This window comes from Phyllobates terribilis, unplaced genomic scaffold (assembly GCF_046119375.1).
Source record: "Phyllobates terribilis strain yellow unplaced genomic scaffold, ASM4611937v1 Scaffold_8__6_contigs__length_399053987, whole genome shotgun sequence".
In the NCBI taxonomy this organism is placed as follows: domain Eukaryota; kingdom Metazoa; phylum Chordata; class Amphibia; order Anura; family Dendrobatidae; genus Phyllobates; species Phyllobates terribilis.
The window spans coordinates 369,165,849-369,172,614 of record NW_027362768.1 but is presented as its reverse complement, the minus strand read 5'-3'; the positions used below and the strand labels follow the sequence as shown (position 1 = coordinate 369,172,614).

At 40.6% G+C, this 6,766-nt stretch overlaps 1 long non-coding RNA gene across 1 annotated transcript; it reads right to left on the bottom strand.

Moving 5' to 3' along the window:
• Positions 1-303: 303 nt before the first annotated feature.
• On the bottom strand, positions 304-2,331 carry LOC141156583 (uncharacterized). The gene is made up of 3 exons (XR_012247688.1): positions 2,245-2,331; positions 622-714; positions 304-397 (listed from the first exon to the last, which is right to left on the bottom strand). It is a non-coding gene; the product is annotated as an uncharacterized lncRNA (long non-coding RNA).
• Between the last annotated feature and the right edge of the window lie 4,435 nt (positions 2,332-6,766).

Below are 6,766 nucleotides of genomic sequence, written 5' to 3'. Positions count from 1 at the left end.
GCGTGAGGTGGATATAACATGTGTAGCATTGATATGCCATAAATGTCAGTAATATTCAATTAAATTCAAAAGGACATTAATCAATTTATTTTTTTTAAATTAAGAATTACATGGAAGGTTGAAAAGATGTTCTTGGAGGCCTTTGACTTTTGCAGATATTTCTCGCTGGTCAGACGGCCACAGGTACAGTAGATGGTACAACTCTTTCCATGCAGGTACAGCATTGATGGTGGATGTGCTGTACTTTCTTCAGGGCACTAGATGTGAGGGTTTTCTGCCCTTGAGATGTTTCTGGTGCCCTGGTGACAGTGGGCAAAAATGCAGCTTTGTCTGATAGTGCGAGCAGCCCTGGATAATCCACGCCGGCAGGATGATATCATCCGGCGGAAGATAGAACCTATAAAAAAGATGCAAAACCGATGTAAGTAATGGGACTCCATATTGGAGGACACTACTGTGGTGTCTCTGTGGGAAGCCGGTAGAGGAATCTTCTCCATACAGAGGTGCGGGATCATTGTCAGCCATCATACATGTGACAATCCCACCACTGACAGATGACATCTGCTCCACATGACTTATCTCACTGACATCATACAACATGGAGATTATCCTCACACTTACCTCGCCTACTACTTTCCCCCTCTTCCACTTTATCTGTTCTTTGCTGTTTTCTCAGATTTAGTGCAGATTTCTTTCTCTCCTGAACTGGAGGTTCTAATAAAAAGTCAGAAAAAGATGTTGATTATAAACTCCTCAAAGATTCATTTTATATGTTTATAGAGTTACTCAAACTGGTTAATCTGCACTTGTAGCTTTTCTGTGTGCGGCCATGTGGTGTCTCCCTTATTAACATGACATTACTTGCAGCAACCAAAGTGTTTTTATATAATCCGTCAGATAACACTTAAGCGTAAGATTAAAGAAGACTCATCACCAGGTCTTAAGTGTCCAGAATTCACTCTTACTTTATTCCCCCTGCTCCCCTGAGGACTCTGATTTTGGTTTTTATTAAAATCCCCCTTAGGCTATGTGCCCACGATGCAGAAATGCTCCGGATTTTTTCCTGAGCATTTCTGCATCTCCCTGGCACAAAAAACGCATGCGGATTGTACATGCGGATTGTACATGCGGATTGTACATGCGGATTGTACATGTGTTTTTCCTGCCAGGGACATGCGGATGTGAAGCGTTTTGATCATGCGATTTCGCATGCGGGTTGTCAAGCGATTTTAGCATCACTTGGAAAGTGCTTGACAACTTGGTCACACTATATAAATTCATGCAACCGGCATGGATTTATATAGTGTGACCGAAAGAATGTTAAAAAATAAAAAATAAATATACTTACCTTCTGATGCCCACGGAGTCCTTGTCTTGGCTTGCCGGCAGCTCGCGGTAGATTTAAGGACCTGCCGACATCATTGGTCGCATGACCCGTCACATGACTAAATGACGTCAGCGCAGGTCCTTTAGTCTACCGCGAGCAGCCGGCAAGCCGAGACAAGGAACCGGAGGCCATCAGAAGGTAAGTATAATATTTATTTTTTATTTTATTCTTTTTTTTTTACAGGTTCTATGGTAGGGGGGGTCTGGAGGAGAGTCTCCTCTTCTCCAGACCCGAGTACCATCCGCACATTGAAACACATGGATTCCGCATGTACAGATGCAGTGATGCGGATTCCATGCGTTCCAATGCAAGTCAATGGCGGTGAAAACGCAGGACTTCTGCAAAATAATTGGTAGTGCTGCGTATTTTTCCGCAATGATAATCCGCAGCGGAAATTTCTGCAGCATGTGCACAGCAGATGCGGATTATCATTGGGGAACATGGCAGGCCTTCTACCAAGCGTTTTTTAAGCGTTTCTGCGGCGGAATTGCTGCTGCGGAAACGATTAAAAACGCATTGTGAGCACACCGCCTTACAGTTCCACAGACAGGGGCCTTTTTATTTAGTGGTCATTTTTATGGTCTTTACCACGCTATAATACTGAAGAAGAGGCTGAAGACACCCCCCCCCCCAGATAATCCTGTTAGCACCACCCCCTTGTAAAGACCATAAAAATTAGCATTAAATAAAACTGCCAATAACTCTGGAACCGTATGGTGGATTTTACCAAAATAAAAAATTGAATACTCAGGGGCAGCGGGAATAAAGTAAGTCATTATCTGAGCCTTCATATGCAGATTCACATTACACTTTTCTATCATAGCCTATAATGGGATGGTCTATAAATCTGTACATACCTGACAATGAGGGCGAGGATGACTCACACTTTTTAGCAGTGACACACTGATTGTCACCATCATCAGTTTTGGAAGGGGAAGACTCTTTCTGCCTGTTTGGTAGAAGAAAGTCAAGTAAATTACAAGTGAAAACAATACAAAAAGGAAGAACACCTGTCTGTAAGGCCATTTGGGACATCATAAAGGGGATACTCTGCTCAGGACCCCATTCTACCAGCAAGAATGGAGTCTAACTAGTAATATTGGCCTATAAAGAGCTGGGAATGAATGGCTCGTTGCAATGATCAACTGATATTGCTGTGTAATCACAAGCCAGATCCACAGCAATCAGTTATCATGGGGTGGTGGATGCTGGATTTAGATTTGTGTTACTCGTGTCTGAGCATATATCAGAGGTAAATCTCATAATAATAATAATCTACTCACAAGTCTGGGTGTTTTTTGCTGTTCTCAGGGGTACACTCTGGAGGTGACATAGGTTCTTCAATGGTCACCATCTTGGTACTGGTGGTATATAGCTAAAAAAGACACAAAGAAATATAAAATATAAATAGATATATTTTTAAACTTTTTTTCTAATCATAGGTTTTATTCATTTTATTGACCTACATGCTTTAGACATACTTACTTTGGAAAACCTTTGAGAAGATGATTCAAAGTTTTTGATTTCTGGACAGTCATTGTCCTCACTTGTGTCCCCATCATCTGAATTCCTAAATTTATAACCCACAGAGCGATCTGAAAATTAAAAGTGTTATGAGAAATTATTAGTATAAGAGCCGGTTAGACAGTCACCATGTTATTACTCATTATGATGGGAACTGATTGTCACACATAATGAAAGAAAAGACACTCAGCAGTTTTCTGCCGATAACGTCTCATTTTACTTACTGCTAAAATAGCGGGTGTCCTCATCTGATTTTAGATCAGGAATGAACAGAGGCTTCTGACTTAGAAGGTTGTTAAAGTTTAAGGCACGCAGAAATGGATGAATTTTGATCTCGTGTGCCCCTCCTGGAAAAGGAAGACAAGAAAAAATTCGATACAGTTATTGTCAGAGAAACTACTCCGTATCTATACAGTTTATGTTAATCTGAACTGGAGATTTAAAAGAGCCAACATGAAGGAAATGTACTGAACATTAGAGCATGAAGAATGGGGAATGGACACGTTGGTAGAGACCTTCAGTGCTCATCCTCATGGACACCTTCATTTGCCCAGAGGTGTAATAAGTCATTATTAATACTATTATCATATTACCTGTCCCAACTCTTTGTTCTGGATTTTTTCTGAGTAGCTGAGTGATGATGCCCCGAGCATTTGGTGGAGGAAAGGAATTACATCTCCAAACAATGTCATCTGTGATATAATAAGAAAATATTACAGGAAATAAAACCTCTTCATTTATTTACATAAAAAAGCATTTTCCTTAAAAAAGCTAGAAACTGAACCAAGGAACAAATCAAACCAAATAACAGCGACATGACAAGCAGTCAGATTATTTTACTTACCACTGAGGATACTGCGTAATTTCTCCTTTTGGGAAGCCCTATAAAATGGTGTATATCCAAAGAGAAATTCATATAGGATGATGCCTACTGACCACCAGTCAACAGGTCTTCCATAGCCTTTCCTTAGGATAACTTCTGGGGCCATGTAACTAGACGTGCCAGCAGTCTGGAAAACAACAGAAGAATGAGATGATGATGATCAATACATAAGACAAATAACATCAGTGGAAATGTGATGAGAAATGATCAGAGAAGGAGAAAGAGATGAGATATGTAAAGTAGAAGATCCTGTAAGTAAAGCCGACCTCTTTATCACGGAACTCTTTGGTGATGTCCTTAGTTGGAGCCTTATAGATGTTTGATGTTGGTCTCATGAGGCCAAGTTTTGAAACTCCAAAATCGGTCACTTTAATATGTCCTGTTGATGTTATCAGGAGGCTGTAAAAGAAAAGATGTTGTCAGCCCCAAGTAATAACCCATAGACTGTATAACAAACTAACTTTCATCCCCTTTATTATAGCTCAAGGGTCACTTACTTTACAGGCTTCAGGTCTCTGTGCACCACACCATAGCTGTGGAGATATTCCACAGCAAGGACTGTTTCTGCAATGTACAGACGGGCCAAGGTGATAGGTAAAGGACCCCTGTGCTGTAGAAGATTGCCACAGTCTCCTCCTACAGGAAAAAGCAAATATGACAGGTGAGGGTCTGTTACAGAGTAAATTACACATGATGAGTGTGAATATGAAACAAGCGGAGATATTGGGACAGGATGGTATATATAGAGATACACTGTGTAATGTAGAGCGTATACTGCAGAGGAACCCTGTACATAGAGACAGAGCCAGGCCTCATCTACAAGCCTCTCATTTATTTCTCTGTGAAAAATTCTCATCTATAAAAACTGTTCAAATACAGAGAAATCTTCCTTTCCTCCATAGCAGATATTGCCGCCATGCTCAGTGAGGACACACAAGGCATCTTAGTAACATTATAGTAAATGCGGTGTGGACATGTAACCGTCCATGTGGACATGTTCAGGTTATATATAAGGTGCTAGGATTAGGCAGACGTGGGCTGGATATAAATACAATGGATGTGTCCTACCTGGTGCATACTCCATGACCATACACAGATGAAGTTTAGTAGGAAAGGAGCAGAACATGGAGGCCACAAAGGGACAATCAGCGAATGTAGAGATGTCCCTCTCCTGAAAGGCCCATTTAAGGGTCTTTGGCTTTCTCAGGTTCTGCTTGTCCATTTTCTTCATAGCACATATCTTGTTTGTGTCTGTATGGCGAACTAGGTGGACGGATCTGAGGAGGAAGAAAATCCATGATTTATTATGAATTCTTACTAACAGTCCATCCATAGACCTGATCAAGTGATCTCCTGTACTAATGGTTAATACTAGATGTGCGGCCATCACTAGAAATCCATAAAATAACACTCCATAAATGATCACCTATGGAAAGTCCTCATCCACGTCACATCCTAACTGACCTGAAGAGAGACAATTAGATGTGGACAGTGATGTGGAACCATAATTTCTCTATGGTAGCATTGCGCGGGCAGGACATAGAGACATAGGCATCACTATAAGGAGCTCTGAGAAATAAATATTATACCAAGTAAAGCTCACCCAAATCCTCCACAGCTGATCAGTTTGATAGGATTAAAGTCGTCCTTACAAGGATTCACTGATCCGATCAAGGCCTAAAAGGAATAAGAAATGACATTAAGACAACGAAGCTGCAGGAGGATAAAAGCTCCAGATCTCCCGTCTATATTATATCCCCCCTGATTACACTGCAACCGAAGTAGAGGACGTGATAAAAGCCGGACCCCCCACAGACACTAATATATTATAAGTGGATATTCCCCATACACATAAATCATTGTACTGCAGGGGAGGATAAGGGACATCACACGGAGGAGACAGAATAATAACACCACCGTCACACATAATAGGTCTGATCTACATAAGAGCAGAGATATCCCATTGTCATATGGGATGTGTAATTCCCACCCGTCATCTGATGATATACAGACGTCCCATGATACTTACACTGGCAGATTCCTGGATGATCTCTGGTGGCTCAGATGTTCCACCATCAGTATTTGTCGGCACAGTTATTCCTATAATAATGATAAAATAATGAAGAGACGACATGTATTAGTCTATATCACCACTTATATAACACATCCATATAATAATGGAAATGATAAGACCGCTGTACATGGAATATACTAGATATAAGGATATTCTGCACACACTGTATATATTTATGGCATATCTATATATATATACTGTACTATGAACGTGTCATTGCTCAGGATCTGACCGAATCCTCAACAATTACATGATTGGGGACCAATGAGCCTCTTTGTACATTTGTGACCCCCTCCATTATAGTCCATGGGGGCTCATGAGCCGCCAGCGGCCTCATACATTGGATGAAGAGTAAATCTCCATGTTCTCTGTCGTTCTCTATAACTTGATATTTGTATGTAGAATATTAGATGACCGGCTTACCTTCCATCAGATCAGGGTTCGGCCCCGGCTGACTGATATCAGGGTCAGCAATATTTCCGTTTTGCCCCTCTTTGGAGTCGCCTTCAGATGTTTCCTGATGGATATAATATATACAATTAATATAACATTTCACAAATACTACATTACCACATACAATAGACAGGAAGGACTAAACATTGGATTTCCTGGATAATTTCAGTATTGGACGAACTGTACAAAGCCGCTCCCCCCAGTAAATCCACATTAATATACAAACCCTGGCAAAAATTATGGAATCACCGGGCTCGGAGGATGTTCATTCAGTTGTTTAATGTTGTTGAAAAAAAAGCAGATCACGGACATGGCACAAAACTAAAGTCATTTCCAATGGCAACTTTAGGGCTTTAAGAAACACTAAAAGAAATCAATATTAAAAATGAGGTACTCAGTAAGGGTAATTTATTTTAGACCAAGCAGAGGGAAAAAAATTATGGAA